This window comes from Phasianus colchicus, chromosome 2 (genome assembly GCF_987193195.1).
Source record: "Phasianus colchicus chromosome 2, bPhaCol1.hap1.1, whole genome shotgun sequence".
In the NCBI taxonomy this organism is placed as follows: domain Eukaryota; kingdom Metazoa; phylum Chordata; class Aves; order Galliformes; family Phasianidae; genus Phasianus; species Phasianus colchicus.
This window is the reverse complement of record NC_143437.1, coordinates 14,966,151-14,989,401: the sequence shown is the minus strand read 5'-3', so window position 1 is coordinate 14,989,401 and position 23,251 is coordinate 14,966,151. Positions and strand designations below refer to the sequence as shown.

General features: G+C 45.4%; 1 protein-coding gene across 5 annotated transcripts in view; it reads left to right on the top strand.

Annotated features, from left to right (window-relative positions):
• The window catches only part of BMP2 (bone morphogenetic protein 2), a 237,776-nt gene that overhangs the window by 189,947 nt on the left and 24,578 nt on the right, over positions 1-23,251 (top strand). For 4 of the 5 annotated variants that reach the window (XM_090134876.1, XM_090134874.1, XM_090134878.1 and 1 more), the window contains one exon: positions 19,020-19,133. The gene's annotated coding sequence lies outside the window, so the exon portion shown is untranslated. Of the gene's footprint in view, positions 1-16,933; positions 17,172-19,019; positions 19,134-23,251 lie in introns of those variants that run through there. The other variant, XM_090134880.1, reaches the window with a different exon arrangement.

Here is a 23,251-nt window from a genome sequence, read left to right as displayed (position 1 = left end):
GGTCATGGTAACCTATGGAGTTACATACGGGATCAGATCTGAAGCTGTTTCTCCATTAGTTCCCATACGTTCTGAGGAAACTGTTTTTCTGTCTGTCTTCTGAAGATGGAGATGTCCAAGACAGACATCCCCTGTGAGCACATGACCATGTGGGTGCATCTCTCCATGCCCTCCTGGGCAGTGACAGGGACAGAAGCACAGACCTAGAGTCTCAAACTGATTTAATCTGTACCTGCCTCAGTAACTATGCCTGACGTCCTCTGACCCAAATTACCTAACTCAGCTGGTATTTCCTTCCTCATATTCCTGCCCTTACATCTACGCATCTCACCTGCTATAGTTTAACTGGCTGCAGTGAGGGAGTTGGGGAAACTGTGTGCTAATGCTGTGCCCACCTCTGCCCTTCTCCCCGCCTGGCTTAGAGACACACTGTGTAAATGGAATTTTTAACATCAAAAGTTTCAATTACAGCAGGAAATGTCAGACCGACAGAGTGCGACTGTTCCAGGTTTCCCATAAGGAATACTCCCACCCCTACTATTTACCCATATGGAAAAAACAACCTCTGACGGTATTTTTTTAAGTTCTCAGGTAAATGGAGCTGAATGGTATCATCACATGTATGGCAGGCTTTCTACAGGAGATGAATAAGTGTAAATCATAGCACAGGGTCCAGAGTCTTTACAGTGCCTTTTTCATGAAAGAAAATTCTGGGATACAGGCTAAGTGGGAAGGGGCTGCTTGAGAGAGAGCTTAACCTCTAGCAAGTTAGCAGTCTGGGGGAAAGAGGAACAGGATGGAAACGTTGATCTCAGAGTGGAACATTACAGGGAGAGCAGTGTCAAGTGTGGCACGTATGCACACGGCTGGAGAAGACAGCCTTCAGGAGGAGAGCCTTATGGGGTTCTTTGTGGGAGCTGTGAGTTGTCAATGCAGTGACCAGCAGAACCATGTGGGAGAGGAGACTGCAGTGCAGTAGGCTGAACTAAGAGGTGCAGCACCTTTTTCTGAAATAGATGCAACATTATAAGTGCAAAGGTATAGAGAATAGGTGTGACTGGTGATGCAGGTAAGCAGTAGTAGTAAAGAATAGCTACCTTTGCTCTGATATCTTTTTATTTAAATAATACTGGTGGCTGAGAAGCTGAATGAGATGCTCCTGCAACACTTCCCAAACATCCAGATCATGTTCACAAAAACCACAATAGTTTTAGGGTGGAAGGCACCTCTGGAGATCATCTAGCAGCAGGTCTTCCTGCTCAAAGCAGGTTGCTGAGGGCCTTACCTCAAGTTAAAAATGTCTCCAAGGTGGTGACAATCTTTCTCAAATTCTGCTTCAGTGTTTTACCACTCATGGTAAATAAGTTTGTCCTTATGTTGGAATTTTCTCTGTTCCAATGTCCATCTGTTGCCTCTTGCCCAGACTCCAGAAGATTCTGGTTCTGTCTGTAGTGTCTCAGAGGTAGCAGTAGACAGGAATAACATCTCCCATTTGTCTTCATCTTTAAAGGCTGAACAAATCTAATTCTCCATCTCCTGATGATCTTGTTTGCTCCCTCAGTTCATCCAGAAAATACATGCAGAAACACATCTTGCAGGTTACTGGGTCATATCAAGCTCAGCTTAAGTGCAAGAGATATAAGTCTTATACCATGGCCTCAGAGACCTCCAGTGGTCTTGAGAGCCACTGCTGTGGTGGATGCTACAGCCAGTCAATTTAATGTCACACTTAAAGGGACTGCATCATTTGCCTCAAACAGGGACAGATTGTGCTTTTAATGACAGTGTTCAACCTGTGGGATTGTTGTGGTCATAGTGGTTCCTGCACAACCAAGTCACAACCAAGGATTCTAAAAGCCTGTGACCTTCCATGGTCACAATGGATAGGTAAATGTGGCTAGAGTATGGTGCTTAAGCCAGCTGAGTCTTTTGTATTATCCTGTGTAACCCAAAATCAGGTGCTCAGCTCATTGTCCAGCAGAAATATTGTTGCTGTTGAGTTTTTAGAGGCATTTAAGCTCTGTAACCTGCTCAGCAAACTGTTTCCTAGTGGGAAGTGTCTGGCTTCATGTGTGCTTTATGTAAAGATCGGTACTTATTTACAAGGAAGGGGTTTTGAATGAGGTCAGTTTGTAATGTCATGCAAAGCCTTGTTGCATTTCTCTGTAGAAAGGCACAAAATCATAGCACAATCCAATATATTGTGCAGATGTGGTGGTACAGTACTCCTGGTTAGGGTGAGCGGGAACACAAGAATTTCATTTAATAGAAAAGGGTGAGGTTTCAAAATATGTTTTTATTTCGTGGGAAGATGAAAGCAAGACCTCTTGAAATGTTTCATGACATAAAATGAAGGGGAAGGAGAATTGTTAAAAAATAGCTGTTAGCTTGGTGGTTAAGGAATCCACTTGGGCAGAGGGACCTGTGCATCCAGCTCGCAGCCCTCTATCAAGCACAGCGGGAGTTTTTACCTTGGTCCCCTTTGTGACCCTGGGTGCTGGTGAAAAGGATGTGTCCTCAGCAGGACTCAGGGGCCCTTGAGATGTGTGGCACTTGGGGAGATAGAGAGGGAACAGAGCTCCATGTCAACAAAGAGGTCTAGTTATGGGTGCAACGCAGGCACCATCCTCCTCAGTATCTTGGCCCTTATTCACAGGGCCATGACCCTTTAATCAACTGAAGAACAGCGTGAAGAACTTGAGAAATGATGGGGGAAGACATCCACAAAAATCTTTGTCCCCAAATAAAAGTTTAATAGATGTCAAGAGTCTTTCTACTTATTTAGTTATTTTAAAGCAACATATGAGCTATGGAAAAAAAAATATATAGCAGTATTTCCCATGATGTAAATCTGTATAGATTTAAATTGATGGCAGAAATTTGCAACTTGTGTAAATAGGCGCAGCTCTGTGAAGCTGGTGGAGTCACACCAAATTATATTAGCTAAGGGTATAACCCATCATCATTTTTAATGGTATCATTCTTCCATGCAAAAAAAAGCAAGGAAATGGGAGTATGAAAAAAAAAAAAAACCCAACGGGACAAGATTTACAAAATCTTGTTCATCGCTTTTCTCAGCCTCTGTGTGGAAAACATCTGCACATTACAAAACACTTTCATGTCTAACATCCAAACTCTGGGCTCTCTTCTGTGCTGAATGGCACATTCACGGGGCACTGCTTCTCTGATGTCAGCTGCCCTCGCTGGGAACAGGCAAGCCGAATGTTGCTCTGAGCAGCTGTACATACACCACCTGCTGATTTCAGTGAGTTCATTCCGCTTGTCTGCAAAGATAAAATATTGAAAGGGTTGCAGTTATTGTTCCTTTGGACATATTAAAGTTTAGAAGCTGCCTCTAATGACTGATGCATGGTAGACCATGATCTTTCCATGGAAAGTTGATGGCTGCTACAAGATAAACTTTGTGTGGGTAAAATAAATAACGTCTTTCTCTTAGAAGTTAATGCATGACGTTTGGGTAACCAGTGGTGCCAAATCTGTTGGGAATATATCTGTAATTATACCAGGGAATCACGTAGCTTTCTAAGTTTGGGAATCTCCTAGGTGAAAGGCTGACTGATAAGGCAGGAGACCTGCTGGGATGTTTGCAGAGGTCTCTTTTGGAACTTTATGTTTACATGTAATAGCTTGGCTAACCAGTTCTGCTTCAAGCATGTGTGTTAGAGCAGCACTGCCTGTGCATAAGTGGCGGTCTTCAAGTTCTCATTGCCTACTGGAGGTGTAGGGATGACAGCAGGTTGCCTGTGTTAGAGTCAGTCATAAAAGACTGCTTAGAAGCAGGCCAAATCAGTGGGCAAGGAGCAAGGGACGTGCATAGGGCCAGATGTGTGACAAAACGACCATGCTTTTGATCTGTCTCAGCAGCAGCTTTGCATTTGACCTCTCACATGGGATGCTATTCCTCTGATTGCGTGGACATCTACAGCTGGTCCAGAGCTAAATGCTCTTCGCAGCTGCCAGGAAACAGTACTGATCTTATCCTAAGGTGGGCATCAGCTGTAGGCCAGGTGAGTTACTCCCCAGGAGTGCCTATCTCACTTCATTACCTATGATAACAGGTAAACATAGCTGAGAAGATGTAGAGTTTGGTGAGAAAAGCCCATTCCTTGTTCCAAGATAAGTGGTTATCAGGCTGGCTGCTAGGGAAAAACAGCCAGTCAGTGAGAGAAGGGTCAGTGAGACAAATCTGCTCAAAGCCCTGCTGACCTCTCTTCAGCCAGCACAGTAAGTAACAGGGAATTGTGCATTTGGAGGACAGGTCCTGAAAGACAGTTAGCTTTTACTGCCCGCCAAGCTGTTGCCAGGTGTAGACACTGGTTCTAAGTTATACTTAGAGACAGTTGTTTTGGAAAAGAGCCTCTTCATATTGCTGGACATGGTCAGCACTGGGTTGTTGTGAGCAATCATGCTTGCTGCTCACTGCCAAACTCCATCTCTCCTGTGGGACCATATTTAGCAATGACATCAGTGATGATGTACATTACAGCTAGCACTATGGATAGATTTGTCCCAGAGGGGGAACGCTCCCTTTTGATCTGCTCTGCAGATCCTTTGCCCTCGATGTGTGGATCTGTACACCTCGCTTGTTCCACACACTGACATCAGTGGAAACTCCACATTTAAGCAGGTGCAAAATACATGGTTCTCAGATGCGTCACAGCGATAAGGGCTCTAAACTGCTAGCCTTGGAGAAAAATTCCCTGTCCTACTCCTGCATCACTGTTTAATTCTGTGTTACTTAGCAGTAAAGGATGATTCTGTGATGTTTCCTCTTCTGAAATCGCTGAATTTCTATATGGTGAGGCTCACTATACCAATATGAGTCATTTAAAGAGTTCAATTAGCAATTTATAAAACTTATTAGCAAGTTTTAAAGGCGTGGTGCAATGACGTGCTACTCGAGTGGTCTGCTGGAGGACTTGTAAAGCAAGCTATCATATCAGATAGGCTAATAATAAAGCAAACTGGTTTGTTTGAAAGAAAATAGTAATTCCAAGGTCACTGTCCTCTGCTTTAAGTACAACAGTGTAACAGGGCTAGTGCTGTGTGATAGCAATGAGCAAAGGAGAAGGGTTTTTATACTGGAATGGCAATAGCCTGTAGGTTGCAATTAGGGATATATGAGGAAGGTTGCTATTTTTCTGTAGCTCATGAAATTTTGTAGCACTTATAAAATGGCATCTGGACTGAGTTGGATCAGAGGATCCCAGAATGAGCTGATGTGGCTGGGGGCTGAGTTAGCTTTAAATTACAGGCTTTGGATTCAGGTGAAGTTTTACCATTAAACATGGGAATGCTCACGTTGTCCAGCAGATAAGACCACTCCACTGCTCATTACAAATGTTGCACTACATGTTGAGGGTGCTCCTCAACCTGAGTTTTGGACACAGGCAGCAAAGACACAGAACAAGAGGGGAAATGCAGTTGATCTTCTATTTGGCCAAAGCTTTCCTTCCTCCAGGCTGCCTAATTTGTATAACAGTGCAGTCTAGCTTGCACTTCAATCTAAGACAGTCTTCCAAAAAAGTTGTTGAGGTTTAGCTCTTCCTCAGTGGTTCCTCTAAAAATATAGAGACTTTGAGCCCAGGAAACAGCCAGGCTAGCAGCCGGAGATGTGGACAGAAAGCAGGTAAGTTAGAGGACTGGACACACTGGAATTGATTTGAATCCCACTCATCACACAGCAATGCAGAAATAGCCTTGGATTATATTTTAAAACTGTTTAACCCACATCCCAGTGAAGTCAATGAAATGTTTGCCAGTGACTTAAATGGGTTCTGGAACAGGCCTGCAATGTTACTCATGCCTTCAAATACTTCCTTCACCTGTAGGATGAAAGTACTTCTCCTAATTCAATGGGCCTCCTTACTTCTTCCTCCCCTCTCAGTTTCCATGGGCCCCTAGCATGGGAAACTCAGCCTTATTCATCTTTGTATTTCCATGTCTCTGAATTGGGCAGGTTCTGGGTATGTTCCACATAGAAGCCTGTTATCTTTTCAAGTGGCAAAAAAGAGGGGATTTTTCCATAGTCACATAGTTTTTCCACAGAAATGTATTCATGAGAGTTAAACTTGCCCAAACTATGTTAATGTATGTGGTTGGCTTCTGTGCCAATTTTCATTGTGAATAAGACGCAAAATAAAAGGGCTCTTGTGCCTCCCTTTCCTCCTCCCTGAATCCCTCCCATAATTTTTGAGTTCATAAGCCCATTTTGTATGCGAATCAGATCAGGAGAGGAAAGGCAGGGGGATTACTTTTTCTTATAAACTGCTCCCTTGCTTTAAACTACTGATAGACACGTGGAAGTTATGAGTGAACCAAGGAGCAGGTAATACAGTGGAGCTGGAACAGAGGTTGGTGCAGATCACGATAACTCTATTTGCCCTGACTGAGTCTTGCTGATTAACACCAAAGGGAGGACACATCCTAAGCTTATTAGAGGCTCTGTTCACTGGTGTGTTGTTACTCTCAGGCATTTTTGACTGACAAGAGGAATGGTGTCTGTCTTGAATATAAATGTTAGGACTTTCGCTTTATGGTAAGCCATGAGCCATGTCTTACAACGGCGTATACAAAACACCAGCTGAGCTTAGGCAGCTCTCATAGCCAGATGGCTATGAAACATTCATAATACAAGCTGTAGCTATTATGAGCCATTTCTCTTTTGTGCATGTCCTGACAAGCTGCTGTTATTAAGTTTCAGTGTATTTCTGTTAATGTTACCTACCTATTTTCATTCCTGCATGCTGTCACACCGAGCTGGTTGGCGTGGCCTTGGGAACTGGTCTTCAAGGTTCCTCCCTGTGAAAGTTGCCAGCTCATTTATTTGTTTCTTTTCAGTGGTTCAAGCCAGTGCGTTATTCAGAAACTTCTGAAAGAGCGGTGTTGGGTAAACCTCTGATTCAGTTCATTTGAAAGCACCCTTGAAGTCCTCCTCCACATCTTGCCCTCCTGTGGCTCTTACATCTGAGGCGTGATGAGGCTGATTTGGAGCCTGTTTCTGAGAAACCAGCAGAGCTTCTGCTGGAAGCGTCCCTCAGCTGGAAGATCCATGTTCTTCCTATGGCAGCTCTTGTTTGGGCTCTTCCTGATCTTTGTATCAGATGCAGAAGTGCAAGAGAAGAGAAGGGCAACTGTGGTATGAGATGTGGAGGTGAGCTGGCAGGAAGATCACTCGTTTTTTATCCTCATCCCCACATTACTCTGAAGGGGCGGTGGTCACTGCTCCAAACTGTGTTCTCCCAATGGCCATTCAGTTTTTCAAAGCCCTTTAACTTTACAAATGGTTGCAAGTGTTGTCTCCCCATGCAACAGGAAGAACAGTAGTGCAGGAGATTCGTTAGGCTATCAACCAGTAGTGTAATCCCTCTTGAATGGATTGTGCTGGATGAAGTGGTTAGACTGATAGCCGTAGGCTCTCTTCAACCCACCTTTGCCTTGTGGAAAAGCTGCAGCTGCAGTGTCTACACAGGAATCTGCGCACAGTCAGCAGCATGAGCATGAGCTGGAAGACAGTGACAGCATTGTATGTAGTGGGTACATGCAACTGGAAGTTCTTGGGATCCAAGTGTCATTTATGACAAAGCATTTAAGTTTTGGATGTAATGCATACTATGTAGGATTAATAGATGACTGTTTGTAGAACGTATTTTCAGCAATCCAGTTCAGTTGGCTTGCCACTTTATAGCACTTCTTATGTTTAACTACTTGCATTCTGAGAGCTGCTTCTCTCTTGTAAGACAGCAGTCGTGTTAGCCTTCAGAAACATGTAATCACAAGATTGGCTTTAGACATCCTGAGATTTTAGTACTTAGAACTGGAGAGATGTTGCCTTCTGGTTTTTGCATCTGAGGCACTCAATTCCCTGCATTCACAGGGGATACAAATTGACTCTAGGTCAGACACAAGATTCTTATGTACATTAAAATTATTGCAGCGGAAACCATTAGATGTGTAACCAGCAGTGCAAGAGGGGCGAGGGAGGTGATTGTCCCCTGCTGCTCTGCCCTTGTGAGGCCCCATCTGGAGTACTGCGTCCAGGCACAGGGCCCCCAGCACATGAAAGATGTGGAGCTGTTGGATCAGGTCCAGAGGAGGGCTGTGAAGGTGATCAGAGGGCTGGAGCACCTCTCCTATGAAGAAAGGCTGAAGGAGGTGTGCTTGTTCAGCCTGGAGAAGGCTCTGAAGAAACTTCATTGCAGCCTTCCAGTACTTAAGAGGCTTGTCATCAAGAGGGGACTCATTTTTTACGTGGTCTGATAGTGACAGGACCAGGGGAATGATCTTAAACTAAAAGAAGGGAGATTTAGGTGAGGTGTGAGAAGAAAATTATTTACTCAGATGGTGGTGAGGCCCTGGCTCAGCTGCCTGGAGAAGCTGTGGGTTCCCCATGCCTAGAGGTGCTCCAGGCCAGGCTGGAAGGGGCACTGGGCAGCCTGAGCTGGTGGGGGGCAGCCCTGCCCATGGCTGGGGGTTGGAACTGGCTGAGCTTTTGAGCATTCTGTGATGCTACGATATGATTCTGTGTGTTACTACTCTACTATAAAATTGCCAGTGACCACTCTGGAGAAATCAAGGAGCAATTGATATTTGAAATGATGATTCACACGGACAGATTTTTGTTCATGGACAGCTGAATGTATAGCAGGCATCTGAATTACTATTTTCAAATGTTGCGTTGCAGTGCAAGTCTCTGAGAGAATGGGTGCTACAGGAGACAGGTTGCACAGGGGTGGCAGAAGCTGCATCAGCCTTTTGCAGCAGGCTCAGGGTCCCTCTGTGCTGTGACCATGTCAGCCAAGGTGCAGGCCACAAAGGGCAAGCTCTCCTTCTGGTATGTCTTGGTAGCTCTTGTTTCAGCTGCTGCCTTTTGGAGAAGGAGTACACACAGTAATTGCTTTGTGTTGGATAGCATAAGAAATTTCCATCACAGTTACCATCTGCTTGGGTGAATCCATGTTCTCTCTCCCCAGCCTGAAAAAGAAGCAAATCTGTGGCAGGCAGCACCCACTCCCAGGTGCTCAGGTACTACAGCCAGGCGGCGGGGAGCATGGTTAGGGCACATTACCCAGCTGTGAAGGGAGAATGCTTTTCTCTGCAGCCACAAGTAAATTTTTATGGAAATAGAGAGTTATAACATTCTTGTTTCAAGAATTGTCACGAATGCTTGGTTTTGAGGCCAGCCATTCAGCTCCTGTTATCTCTAGGAATCAAGATGTTTATCTGTCTAAATGATTGCAGTGTGCCTCTGGTATTTGAAGGTGGTTCTTCCTATTTGTGAAAAAAAAAAAAAGAAGAAAAAAAAAAGAATCAATCTTTGTTTCCCAAACTATAAAAAGCTCAATAGCCTCAGGCAGATCTTTTTATCTGTAAGGAATAAAGCAGATTTGTCCAGATCCTCAGCCAGTATAAATCAATGTAATGCCCCTGGCCCATTATTTTTCCTTGTGTAGTTTCTCTTGAGTAGGATTTAGGCTGTGGATAAGCATCTCCTTGTGTTGTTGTGGATGTCTGGGTACATTTTGAAGCTTGGCAGAATGAGCATCAGTCACAGCTCTTGGAGAGTTTGCACCAGGTTCCGCCCTGCTCTCCACTGTTCGTAGAGTCAATGGTGTGAGGCTGAGGCATTGGACAAGCAGCCAAGCAAGGTGATTGCTTTGAAGGGGCCGAGGGAGGAATATGAGCTTGGGAGGGTGAGGGAGGTGGAACCAAGTTCAGGTGACCCCAGGTACAAGCAGTGTGTACTTCTGCCTCTCCATTCATTGTGAAGTGATGCCTAGGCTGAACTTCACCAAAGGCCCTGGAGGCTGCTGGAGGTTTTGGCTTCCAGGCTGAGTTGGCTGCTGCTCTGGTGAACTGGAGCATATCTCTGGAAAATCTGGTTGCCACAGGAAATCAGCAGTGTTCTCCTTGCCTGATGAAAATCTACAGCTCCCATTCGAAATTGGTTGGAGTGAATAAGGGGCATGGAGCTGAAGATGATGTTCATAGGGATACGCAGCATCAGCTCAAGAAGAGGATGAGAGCAGGACATGAGGCTAGCTCAGATGTTATTGGCAAAGCAGGGCCCTCTTCCCAGACAGGGGGACAGGGTTACTCACTGTGAGCACTGCGAGCAGCGATAACACCAGGGAAGGGCTCTGGACTGCAGTGGGTGCCTGCACTCCCCACTGTCCAGGAGCAAACCTGCATGGGTCAGCTCACATAGATCGTTTGGTTAGGTTGTGGTTGGACTCGATGATCTTTAAGGTCTTTTCCAATCTGAGCAATTCTATGATTCTATGATTCGAATCCTCCTGGCAGCCACCAGCCATGGGGAGGCCCTTTGTGCTCCCCTGTGCAGGATCCTGTCCCAAGAATAAGGCAAGCCCTCTTATAGCCACGGGTGATTTCTTTGGGGGCCCTTTCAGCCAAGACATTTGGGTTATTGCAGGTTCTCCCCCTACTTCTTCCTTTCTTATTTTTAGGGTGTGGTGTATTTTGTAAGTATTATGTTTATCAAGAAGTTGATTGTGTAAATAAAATTGTGGCCTTGTGTGCCAAATAGCTGGGTTATGATTTCCTGGAGGAGAGCCAAGGCGGTGTGTGGGAGCATGCCAGTGTTAGTATGTTCACTTTGGGAAGAAATACAGCGTGTGCAAAGCGGGAGGGAGGACGCGCTCTGGGCCCAGCGCTGGTTAACCCTTCCTGGGCACTGCCGTATCCCCACCAGACTCTCCCAATCACAGCCTTACAGCCTGCCTGGATCCTAGGCAGATCAATGTGGGACTGCGTGAGATGTGGGATGCCAGCCTGCTTCACCTCCCAAGGTGGGAGCCCGGTGTCCTCCAGGGCTGGTGTGAGGAGACTGCATCCCACCAACCTCCAAGGGGCCTCTGAGGGAGGCCGCGCCAGGCACGTGCCTGGGTATGCCAGGGCAGTGAAAATGGCCTTGGGGTAAATGAGAATCAACTACGCGACTAATGACTTGATTCCCTATTTCCTACCGAGTGTTATCCAAAGTTTACAGTTTCTATCAGTGTTTGTCTCCAATTACTGTTTGAATAACAGCTGAATCACTGAGGAGCTGGAAAGAATTTTCTGCACAGGATTGAGGAGAAGCCTTTTGCCGTGGAAGCATCGCTACCAGGGTTTGCACAAGCACCATCCTCCAATTGTTTGCTTTGTCCTATTTCCCCTAGAAATCATACAATCCCAGAACTGCTCGTATCTCCTTCCACTCATCCTTAGGTCATTACGTTGTGAAAGTATTTAAAATGCATGAATGAAGAAAATGTAAGTTCCTGCTTTCCACCAAAGAGGAAATCATGAGTCGGCTGCTTCTGCAGACAAAGCAAAGTCCCGAGGATGCATGAAAGAACCTCATTTTGCCAAGCAGCAGGGAGCGGGGTTAGACGTGGTACAGTGGGGAGGAGGGGAGATGTGTTCATGGGGAATTCTTGCAACTCAGACAAAAATAGTGACTTCTATTATTTACCTACCTAAGCCGGAAACCTGCTTGCATTTCAGGCATTTATTGTAATTCCTCGCATAGCTGGGGATGATAAGCCCTGTTAACTAGTCATTGCATGCTGACTGAAAATGATAGTTAACGTTCATCATCTACCCAAATAACTTTCTTCTTTAACCCCTTCAAACCTGCTGGTATGGAGGGTTTTTTGCAGCTAATACTGCTGCCGGTCAGCCTCACCTCAAACCTCTGTCTTCATAAAATTCACTTTGATCGCAGCCTAATCTATATGGGAGCCTTCTCAGAGCAGTTCACACGTCTGAGATACAGTGACGGTTATGGCTCAGATTTCAAAGGAATCAAAGGGAGCCATTTGGCCGACTTCCACTGAATGTCACTGAAATTTGGATGCATAATTCCTATGTGTTCCTGAGTAGGCTGGGTGCTGTGGCTTGAGCCTATTAATGATCCTGAGCCATAGTCCGGTGCGGTTGGTGGAATTCTTTTCTTTGTGCCCTGCTTTGTATTATCTGGGCCCAAAAGCTCAGGAGGAGAAAGAGCTTCACTCAGCAGAGAGCATATGGGAAAGCAGTAAGGCTGAGCAAGAAAGTGCCCATTGAGAGATTGGCTCTAGGTGAGGGTATTGTACTTTTCCCAGCCATGTTTGCACACGTGCCCATGTCTCTCTCTGCAGGCTTCCTGTCTCCTGTAGCCCTCATGGCTTTCCTGTGTCTAGGAGCACTGCTGTGGGGCTGGGCACCCTGTCCCATGTAGGCTGGCTTCGGCTATGCCTGTGGGCTTTGCACCATGTGCCAAGCTGTGATCCTGAGGTCACCATTGAAATGCCTGATGGAACTGTTGGCATGGGGGAACAGAGAAGGACTCGATGTTGGGCTCCTGCTCAAAGATGTTTACAGAGATGGATGCATCTCATGACTTCCAGCAGGATGTCGTGCAGAGGACATCCAGGATTTGGCAGCCACAAAGGAACAAGGTGCATATGGATGTTTGGTACCAAAGTTATATAAACGCTCCTTGCGCAAGCCCAGCAGCTGATCTGACAAGACGTGGAGAGAGACGCATCTTTTTCTAGGGGCGGGATTGAGCCCTACCTGCAGTGTCTTCCCAGCCATGATATAATAACAATACTTAGCAGGCATGTAGTTCTTAAGATCATCAAAGTGATGTACAAGCAGTAACTAATTAATCCTCACAACAGCCCTGTGAGGCAAGTATTACTATCCCCATTTCACAGATGGGATGATGTGACTTGGGAAGGTCGAGTGACTTGTCCAGAGCTAAGGAGTCTGCAATAGAGCTCATTAACTCTTGGCTCACTGCCACTGCTCGCTCTACATGCCCAGCCTATTACTATATTTTATTATGCAAATCCCCATGGAAATTAGAAGCCCAAAGCAACCCACAGATCTAACCATGTTGCCTGATGTAAATGCTAGATACATTTTGTTGGAGATCAGAATTGGGTTTAGGATGGCAATGGAAAAAAACAGAGTGACTGTCGTGCCTGGAAGTCTCCAAGAAAAGCAGAGATCATGAAGATGTTTGCTGGTGGCTGTCCAGCTCTGGTGTTGTTTGCACAGCCTCTTCCGTTGCTGCCAAACAGCACCAACAGACAGACTGCCACTGAAATCAGTAAAATGGCAGAGAGAAGTTTGACCTCTGTTCCTGCAGGTGTATTTCAGGCAGTGCCTGGAGGTTGATCTGCAGAGCCCCTGGAAGACTCCACAGCCACCATGGTAAAGCTGGCTGCAGAAGCAACCTGGGGAAGCCAGCTATCTGCATGGAACTGGGGTCTAATTCAGGCGTAAAGCTTTTTTTCAGAATTGGCAAGCTTTGCTCAAAAGCTGATGTTGTCCATGCAAACTGGCACTATTTTGATGATTCAGAAAATAAGCCAAGCCCTGTTTGGCTTGCACAACCGCAACTCTTCCGGAAATTGCTGGGGATTTTGCGTGTGCAAGGAAAGGAAAAGGCATTCAGCATGTTAAGTTGGATTGGGACTGGTTTTTGGCTCCAAGCTTCACAAACTGACAAGTGCACTGCTCGATTTCAGGAGGGTGTCATCAGGCCACCGAAAGTTATTTACACTAGGTCACCCTCCAGGAACTGGGTCACAACTTTTTCTTTCATGAGACTTGGCAGCAATCTCTAGGTTTACTAGAAGCTGAAGAGAGGATGCCTATGTGCAACGCCAAAACCAACTGAGATGTAAGGGGAACTGGGCCCCGTGCCAGTGCTCGGTGCGTGGCAAGTCGGGCAGCAAAGGCGATGGGACGGAACTTCGGTGCTCTGTAGCTCTGAGCGGTTGCTGCTGGTCGCCATGCGCACCGCAAACAGGTGTAAATGACTGCCCAGAGGCGAGGCAGGGCAGAATCAGGGCCAGATCTTCAGCTGGTGTCAATCAGTGCCTCAGCTTCAATGGGGCTGCATCAATTTGCCTTAGGAAAGGGTGTAATGTGGGAAACAGAGATAAGGGAACTCATGTTCTAGCACCCTATATCCTATATAATTGCTTAAATAAGAGCACAGCCCAAAATGGGTTTGCCGGATGCTGGGGTGGTGCAGAATCGGTCCCGAGTTTTCATGGCAGGTTTATGCACCTGACTGCAGAGAGCTTGTGGCAAGATGGGGCAGCTTGGGTGCATCAGTTGGACAAGTGTGGAGCGCAGACCTCAGCACAGAGCCCAGCATGGAGCTTTCTCTGGGCACTAGGCTGTGCTCAGGCCGTGTCTCTGTATTCGTGCTGCTCCTGTGACCCATGGGAGCTGGAGTGAAGCCAGCGCAGGTCTGTCAGCTGGAGCCACAATCATACCTTTGTCTTGCTGGGAAGATGAATAGATAGATAACAGTGAGTTAATGGATGGCAGCCCCTTCCCCCCACAAACGTCATCCTATCACTCACCTCCTCCCCCAGCAAAAACGAGGCCTCGAGGACAGAGAAAGAGCGCAAAGATTAAAACTAACCCGTTGCTTTGGAACTCGTCAGTGAAAGGGGCTGATAAGAGGAGGCTGAGATTGGGAATCAGATTTCAGGGGCAACAAATGAATAACCAGAAAACGGAAGGATGCCGAAAGGGTTATCAGAAAAGAGCGAGATGGTGAGCACGTCTCAACAGCTTCTCTATGAGGAAAAAAAAAAAAAGAGGAAAAAGAGGAAAGATATTTCTCTAGTAGCAGCTACAGACACAAAGAGCCGTTCAGACCACTTTGCACCAACCAAGACCTGGAAAGATGGAAGAGAGTCTCCAAGCTCTGGTGGATGCTTGTGAGCTGTTAGTCATCCCTGTTTCCGTGCTGGCAGGTTCCCGGGAGCTGTAAGCCCCACTGTTCTTGCTGGGAAGCAATCAGCACTGGAAAGACTTGGGGAGCAGACAGAGCTCATGCAACAGGCTCTGGCTCAGACTGGGCAATGTGGTTTCAGTTTAGGATCTCTCCTCTCAGGAACCACCTGAGAGCAGCCTGAATGTAAAAACCTGTGTTCCTACAGTGCAGGAGCACTGGGAGGATGTCCCCTGCTCTAGAGAGGAGCGAGATGTGGATTCCCCTTTCATGTGCTGTATTTCACCTCAGTGGTGATCGGGGGGGGTTGTTTAGTTTGGAGGAGGAAGGCAGACAGCAATGGCAAGGTTGCAGAGTTACTCCAGCAAGTGCAGTTAGTGGGTTTCAGCCCATTGTCTGAGTGATTTGGGCAAAGCTATGAAAAGCAGGCAAGGAGGATTCTGGGGCCGTTTCCCTCCTGCCTGGCATGGGCCGGCCTGGCCTCATTTTGGTTCTGCTTTCAAAAACAAATGTGAGCCTGAGGAAAGGGAGGAGGAGTTATTGGCCTTTAAGATGTTGTTTTCCCGTTCCCTGTGGGTGAGCCTGTCTACTTACTCACTTGGGCACGTAGCAGTTAATACAGTTTTCTCAATAATAATAGTTTGGGGGCTCCAAAGAGCCAGCAGGTGGAAGCTAGGTAAACCAGTTGCAAAGGTAAACATCAACAGCTCCTGGTGTGGCTCCAGCTATCCCACAGCAGCCTTGGCCATGGAGCTGCAGACCCCCCTTCCAGCTGCTCTCTGGAGTGCAGAGCTCCACGTGAACGGTATTGGAATGACAGTGAGGTTGTCAGCCCTAATGGGTGTCCTTTAACTCCATCTGAAAGGTGGACAGGTTGTGCTTGTGGTGTTATCCTTCTTTTGAAATACTGGCTTTCCTGGGTTTTGAGCATCTCTGGGCAGATCCTGAGGCTAGTGGGCACCATCACAAGGACAGAGGTCCATACCTAGTCTTAGATTTTCAGAGATGGAGGTTAAAAGACCTACTGGGTACTGTGAGTCTTGGGGAAGCCTTGGAAAGGTAGAAAGTTTTCCTGGCAGCTATTCTAAGAACTATTTTGAAGCCTGGTTTACATGAAAAATTGCATTGATAGAATTTTTTGGTTAGGGAATCCTTTTTTTTTTTTTTTTAAACCACTGGTTACAGTTGGATATACACATGAATGCAGTTGATTTGGTGTCTAAGTGACCTGTACCACTTGGCTTTTCTTTTTAGTGAGGGCCTTAGAACATTCACTCTTCTTGATATGCTCCAAGATGCACCTTTGCACGTAGATGAGACATGAACAGAAGAGACTTCACTGCAGCACTGTAAGGGTTGAGCAGGAAGATAATTACAGTCTTGCTTTATATTGTTCCTACACTGTGCTGCTGAAGTTATTTCCCATCTTCTCTTATTCCGAGTCATACAGGATTCAAGACTATATATGGCAAGATGCTGTGGGATAGCTCATCTTCACCTCCTTGACTACAGAGGAGCAGAGGAAGACCTGTGCTTGCAGATTGTGGCTGCGTGTGAAGGGATACCATCAAGTTTTCTTTTTATAGTCAGTTTTCTAGAACCAGGGAATGGCCTGACCCTAAGGCTGAGTTCTTAAAGCAGGAGCTGTTTAAGGTCACTTAAAATCAGAATCTGGATTTTATATCAAATCTTGTAAGTGATATTTACACTTAGGATAAATCAGATCAAAATAGTGAGATCATAACTCTTGACTGCGTTATGCAGGCATCTTGCCTTCGCAGAATACAAACACCATGTGTCTGCACCTCAGGCAGAGCTCAGCTCTAGGTCACCATGCTTTTGATGGGCTCTGTGGGTTTGCTGGCTGTGTGGAAATGCCAGCTGAGCCTGGTGGGAAAACCAGACCTTGCCTCAGCATCAGGGGAACTGCATGTGTGGAAGTCCCAAACAAAGAGATCAATTTCTCCAAAACCTTTTAAGTGATATATCCAAGTAGGGAAATGTTGGGTAGAAAACCAGGCATGCAGCAGCTTTTCTTATGCTGTGTGTATTTCCTCCCCAGTAGTTCTTGACAGGATCTGTGAAATGACTTCATAAAGCCTTTCCCTGAGGTAAGAGTATTCCTGCAGTGCAGAGAAACAGAAAGCTCTCCAGGAGCCCAGCATGTCCTGCATCGGCGTTTTGTGGCTGACTGCACAATAGCAGAAACATTTGAGAAATATGAAAAAAACATTCTCTAGGGCTTCATCCCATTGTCCAACAAAGATACCGTCAGGGATCTCACACCTGAACAGTCCTTATGATCACACATTTAGATTTTCTGTGATTCCTCAGGGAGATAAGAAGAAACGATACAAGGAGATAATGAGGTAGTAACAGACATCCCATGAAGCCTTACCAGGTAAGGCTGTCAAACTTACTTTCTTCCCCTCTCTGTGGTACCGGGTCACAAAACCTTCTGTTCTACGCATATAGAAGAACTAGCATGTTCAAACCTGTTAGCACTGCCATGACATTATTAGCAGTATTACTACTATTAACACCGCTACTACTACTAATATGTTAATGAGACACATCATTAATAGATTAAGAATGAATTATGTACTGAGGTAAGGCATGTTCCACTTTGATTTCAGACAGGGGTCATTTGGAAATGTCACGCATGTCTTACTGCAGGGATATATTTCCCTGCTTAGGAACTCTGGTGCTAGAGAAGTGTTTGGCATTGCTTCTGTTTTCCTAGAAGTTTTCCACAGAATTGCAGTTTGTTAAATAGTGCTGCTTATTTTGCTCATGTTTTCATTAATGAAATAAGGAAGGACCTAATTCCGTATTTTTGGAGGCCAGGAAATTTCTCTTTAGTTTTGGAAGGATCAATGAAGAACACAAAAAGTACAGGGCTAGTACGTGCTTTTTTAGGTAGCAGGTAAGAGACAGCAGAGAACGTTTCTTTCCAACTCCTGCAATTTGAGAGAGTATTCCCTAGAAGCTCCTTTGGCCTGGTGATGGCCGTGGTGTACCTGCTGTGGCACGGACAGCGCTTCCGCAGCATGTCGTGTGCGCTGCGGTATTCCTCCGTGTCAGAGGAACAGGAGTTGATTTATATTTGTAGATCTGAAATTTGATGCTGCGATTTAATTTGGGGGGGAAATGTGTTCCCTTCCAGGGGAAATTCTTGCTTAAGAAAGAAAAAAGGGGGGAGGGGGAAGAAAAAGGAAGAGTGAGAATCACAGAGGTTACGATAGTATTATGTTACCAATTGGATAAACTGACAGAGCAGCCTACTGTGAACTCGGAGAGTTTAATTTTGTACATTTTGGCAACTTCTTAAAGCAGAAAATGAGAGCAGTACTGTCAACAGGGCTTTTGATATGTCTTGGTGTTTATTCTAGAGATGAAAGTGCATTCTGAATTAGGGTGGAAGGCAGCAGGCCAGGTTCTGACTTTGGAGACAAGAGGTGATAAACGCTGCAGATTTACCCCCCATAGCAGTGGGTAGGAAATGGTTCTCCTGTTGCACAAGATGTTGCAAGATTTCAAGTTTTTTCCATCCTGCCTGAAAGACACAGGATCCATAAAGGTTTTGTTTTTTTTCTCATTACCGCAGTAAACCAGTTGATAGCCAAGTCACTGACTTGGCATATGGGAGACCCAGCATCATGTTCCTGCTCTTTCTGGCTCAGTGTTCTGGCCTCTGGGCTGCTGAACTGGTCTCACTGTTACCAACAAATATTTTATTACTTACATCCAATCTCAAATGACTCCGACAGGAAAGCAACATCCAAGAGTGGCCTCTTGCCTAGGGGTTAAGATATCCCTCTTGGGTTTAGCAGATCCAAGCTCAGCTCCCTGATGTGTATCAGGCCTCGAAATGTAGGGCTTCTGCACTCCAGCAGAATGCTGAAACCATTGGCTGCTCTGAGTGGCCAGTGTTTATGTGTGTTTTGACCAGAAGCATCCTGGACCAAAGAAATCTTTTCCCAGTGGAAGTTCTCTGAAGCCAATAAGTATAAACAACCAAAAAACATTGGGAGAGGCAAGGTGACAGACTATCAGAAGCAGCTCTCTGAACAAGGATGGGCTAAGGCTTACTTCTGCCAGCAATTCAGTTCAGTTTCTGCGCTGTTGTGTCATTTTGCTAAGATTTAATGGAAACAGCTATAAATTGTGGTTATGGTTAGCCAGCAAGAATGGTATCTGTCAGGCAAGTTCTGCCACCCTTACTCATGTGCAGTATTTCATTTCACAGGTTGTCTTGGCTATTTTGCTGGACCATCCCTGTAAGGCTGCTCTGCCCTGCTCCTCTCTGCCTCCAGCAGTGCTATTAAGGAAAGGAGGGAGCTCTGAATTCCTGCAGTCTCTGGTAAGGTACAACTTCCTTTCTAGCTCGCAACTAATGAGAAAGGCTTCACCTCTTCTCCAAACCTTCTTGCATGTTTATTTATAGAGGCTAGTATCCAGACAGTATGGGTTATGCTTCAAACCAGACTTGGACCTAGGATGGAGGTTGGTCCAGCTCAGCTACATAGTAGAGTTTTTGTTGGGTGGAGGCATCTTAGTGTCCTGCCTGGGACATAATATCTTGCCTCTAAATAAATGGTCTGCCCTGCAGGATAAGGTGATTCTCAGCCTGTGTGAGGCTGGTGGAACTGGGCTTATAAAAATATCTGAGCGGGGGAAGAAAATAACTAATGTTTTCCAAGAAGATGCGTTTTTCTATTTTAATTTTTGTAAGGCCGTGATAAAATAAATGTTGTCTATGATGTAAAGCTGAAGGGTTGACCAGAACTTCCTTTGTGGTCAAGTTCTTTTTTTATTGATTGATTTTAAGTCCTCTAAATTTGTCAGGCTCACAAGTGCAGCGGTGACTTCAGTTATAAGAGAATGTTTGTGTCCTTAAGGAAAAATACTGCACCCCTTCCTCCCCCTTGCCCTTCTCAAGCTCGCAAAAAAACCTACGCTTGGCCAGAATATTTTTTTCACCCTCAGTGGAAAATATAAATTAAATATTCAGGAAAAAAAAAAAAAAGCAATTTAAATTCCCATGCTCCTAAATCCAAAGGAATTCTTAATGGGCTGAAAATACACAGTGGCATTTTGGTGGTGGGTTCTTTTTTTTGTTGTTGTTGTTTTTTGTTTTTTGTTCTTTGTTTTTTGTTTTTTTGGTAAAAGCTTAGATCATCAGAAGAAATATATTAAAAAAAAACCTTTTTTATTGATAAAAAGAGGCAAATTTTTAAGAATTTCTATATGAACTGTCCTGCAGTCGAGCTGGATAAGTAAAACCATAGGTACATGGCTGCGTTTTTCTTTGCTAATCTTTTCTTCCTGAGCCAGAAATGATTTTGGTTCAGCTTTTCAGCCATTCTCTACACTAGGACAGACACCAAGGTTTGATCTGGGATTTTTTGAGTGGTTGAGTGCAGCCCTGTCACACTGTATGGATACTGCTGCTCCTGTCAGCCTAAGGGGTCTGGTGTCAGGATCTCTCTGCACTTTTGGAATATCTCTCTGCTATTTCAACCGACTAAACTTCCTCCTGCTTATTGCTGCTGTACTGATTTTTGCTGCTGACTCAGGTTTGTTCTGCACTGAGCAAGTGTGTTGTGTGCAGAAGTACAAAATATGAAATGGTCAGGTGAGATGACCAGATTATGGCAAGTCAGTGACCTGAACAGCAAAGCTCAGCTGAACTGCATGGGATGAGGCTGCAAAGTGTTCAGCCCTCAAACAAAATGAAATTACTCACCTAGCTTCAGAATCCACGTGTACTTGCATAGCTAGCTTTTGAATATAGAAATAAATGGAATCTAGGGTTATGAAGGTACAGGTAAGAGAAAAACATGATGGACGTGGAAGAGCTTTGCAGATCAGCGCAAGCCTTAAATATCATTTCTTTTATTTCTTGGTCATACTGACTGCTTCTCTAGCGCGTTCAGTACTCAGTGCCTCTCAGAGTTTTCTGTTAGGGGACTGATCCCTTCCCCATCTGATTGTGCCTCACTTCTGGCTGAAGACTTAAAGAAGCTGTCAATCTTTGAAAGATGCTATCAGTCTTTGCAGAAGTGGAGAAAAAGAAGATGGAGTCAGGTTTTGGTATCATTTAGACCATATAGGATGAAGACTTCTCTGCTTTGTTTTCCCTCAAGGAAAAGAGATACAGAGAAGTTGAAGGTGCTCTCGTGTATGATTGTACAGTCAGTCAGCAGCAGAATCAGCCATCTAGGTTGCCTGTGGGTGTATCTTGTGGTGTTGGCTCAATGTAACTGTTTTTGAGGTCAGTTCATTCCAGTGCCCTCTATTATGGGAGCTGAGGTTGCCCATTCCTCATCCACATTCCAGTTGTCAAGGGTCCCTTATGATGGCCAGCAGTACAGCTCCAGAATAAACTAGAAGCTTGAACCTTTCATTGGGTCTCTTGCCAGCAGGTGGGAACCTTTCAAAGTTGTCCTTTTACTGAGAAGGGCTGAATCGTCCGCCCTAAAGCATCCCTTAATGCAATTAAAACCAGCACTACTGCTTCTCCAACACTGGGGCCTCCGATACTGGGAGGGGAAGCGGTGGCTCCTCTTTGAAGTCCCACCTACGTGAACATCAGTGGCAGGACTTCAAAGGGAAGCTGCTATTTCCTGTTGGAGCTCAGCCCTGGTGCTCAGCACTGCTAACAAAGCAGTCGGACTGGTTGCAAAGGAACTGATCCAGCAGAGCCCTTAAGCACATGCTGAAGTCCCTTGGGACTTAACCATGTGGTCTGCTGGGCTGGGACTCAGCTGGGCTGGAGACGGGACTGGCCAGGGTTACATCTCCCAGATCCACTTTTCAGGGTGAAGAGACAGGCTCAAAATCTTTCACAAATGGATAGGTGCTGCAAAGCTTGGCTCTGTGTTCATAAACAATGATTTGTGGTACCTGTGCAGCAGCAGCAGGTGGGAAATACCATGAGAAATCAATACTACTGAATCTAGCAAAGGTCCTGGCGACAGACAACAGGTTGTAGTAACTAGCAGCAAATGCTTGAAAATCATGAATTCCTGCTACATGAAATCAGCTTTGTTGAGTTCACCTGTAAGAGGCTGGCCAGATGAGGATCCAACCCAAAAAACAGAGTTGTAAAGACAGGGTCTATATGCAAGCAGGTAAGAAATGCTAAAGACACAATCACTCAGCTTCTCCTTTCGATGAGTAGTACTTTATTTTAGAGTTACTCTGCTGTCTTAGGAGCTACTTGCAGGCTAACGGTAGAATGGGGATGTAATTTTCTAGCAAGCATTATTTAAGTAATTCCCGTAATTTGCACCAACTTCTGCTCTCATTTCTTGTCCTCAGGCTAGAGGTAGACCTTATGGTCATGATACACAACGGATGGCACAGCTGCCACCTCCAGCCTCGTTCTGAGTATCACTTAACCACCTGTCCAGTAGCAGTGCTGCATGACAGCTTCTCCCTTATCACAACCTGCATGAACCCCCACAGCTGCTTCATGTGTAGAAATTAAAAGTTGTCTGGGAAACATTTCATGTGTGGCTCTTTGTAACTGGAAAGGCTTGCAGAACTGTATCAGGCTTGAGTGCAGTGCTTTTTGTAGGCTTTGGAAATAAACAGGTCATGAATCCTAAAAAAGCCCAATCATTTCCAGGTCTTGCTCCCAGAATTCCTCTCATGCTTGAGATACCCCAGCTTGCCAAGCCCCATGATAGACAGCAGTTTTCCTCTATGTTGCTATTCTTCTTACAGGTTTGGAGTCCCAGGGGGCAACTTGTGCCTATTTGTTAATCCCCCACCCCAAGACACTCTGCTGAGAATAGTGTCATTCCTCAAGATTGTTGTCTCAGACAAACTGGAAATGACTTCATTTAGATCATGAAAATACCCAACTGTCAGGACACTGGATTTGGATGTCACTGCAGACATATATGCCCAGCCATTCAGGTTCTCAGAGGAAATTTCTGACACACCTTTGCTGTGCAAATGAACACCGCGTAGTTAGTGCTGACCAAGGCAGCAAGATTTACTCAATTCCATGACACTTAAGTCTCTGCTCTGTGATTTTATGTGGAGGTCTGGTTTGGAAGTACCCACACACAAAGCATAGACATGTATTGGATGGGGCAGTTGTTGACAAACAGACATGACTCATTGCTCATGCCTGAATGCTCTTTGTTCCTGAAGGTGAGTGTGGTCACTTCACTTGGGAGTGAAGCTGGTGACCTCAGGGACTTGGAAAAGTGCAAACTCAGCTTTTCTGCACCTTGAGAATTCACAAGAAGGTTCTGAAGCAATTTCTTAGGAACAGAGTCTTACGTTGTCTGTGAAGCTTGGGGCTAGTGTGTGGGGAAATTGTTCAGTGCTTGGTTCTAATGTAGATGTTATAGGTGGCCATGAGAAGTTCATTCACTCTATTTCTTTGATTTCCCAGCTGTAAAAGCATGCGGTAACGCACTGGCACAGGCTGCCCAGGGAGTTGGTGGAGTCACCGTCCCT